The sequence below is a fragment of the Cuculus canorus genome, chromosome 13, assembly GCF_017976375.1.
Source record: "Cuculus canorus isolate bCucCan1 chromosome 13, bCucCan1.pri, whole genome shotgun sequence".
NCBI lineage: Eukaryota > Metazoa > Chordata > Aves > Cuculiformes > Cuculidae > Cuculus > Cuculus canorus.
Window position 1 is genome coordinate 2,049,285 of NC_071413.1, and position 855 is coordinate 2,050,139.

The window sequence follows — 855 nt, forward strand, 5'->3', positions numbered from 1 at the left end:
GATGGGAATCTCTTTAACTCAAAAGGTATTTGAAACATTTTACTGCCATTTCTTACTCTCGTGTTAAATTACTACAGTTTTAGTACTGTTAATACAAGTTTTATGAAGGTAACTGTAGTACTGAAATGTGGGACTATTAACTCAGAATATGTGTAAGTCTGCATGCAGTTACTGTGGGACAATGGTGAAGGGCACAACTGCACTTCCAAAATTCATAATGAAGGTAGGGGGAATTCTTCCCCTAATTTAAATGGAGCTAAAAGCCTCACACAGCCTTTTTTCAGGTAAGTGATTAACTCTTGCTTATCCACCACATAAGCTAAAAAGTATCTTGCTGCTCAAATACCCAGCATATTTTTTAGCCTTGCTGAAGCTTTTCTTCCCATCTTTTTCAGGATAAAAACCCAAACCAACCAATCGAGTCCAACTGCCAACTCCACTGCTAAACTATAGAATTGTTTGGTTGGAAAAGCCCTTTCAGATCATGAACCCCCACTGTACCTGCCTGCTACTAAACCAGAGTCTTAAGCACTTCATCTACCTGTCTTTTCAGGTGGACTCCACCCCTCCCTGGGCAGCCTGTTCCAGCGCTTCATAACCCAACCATGGAGTGGTTTGGGTCAGAAGGGCCCTCGAATCCCATCTAGTCCCCCCTCTGCCATGAGCAGGGACACCTCCTGCTGGATCAGGCGCTCCAAGCCCCACCCAACCTGGCCTGGAACCCCTCCAGGGATGGGGCAGCCCGGGCCAGGGCCTCACCACTCTGGTAGTGAAGAAATTCCTCCTTTCACTCAAGAAATGTTTCCTCACGCCCAACGGGCCCCGACCCGGCTCCCGCCTCAGCCTCCGCCCTCA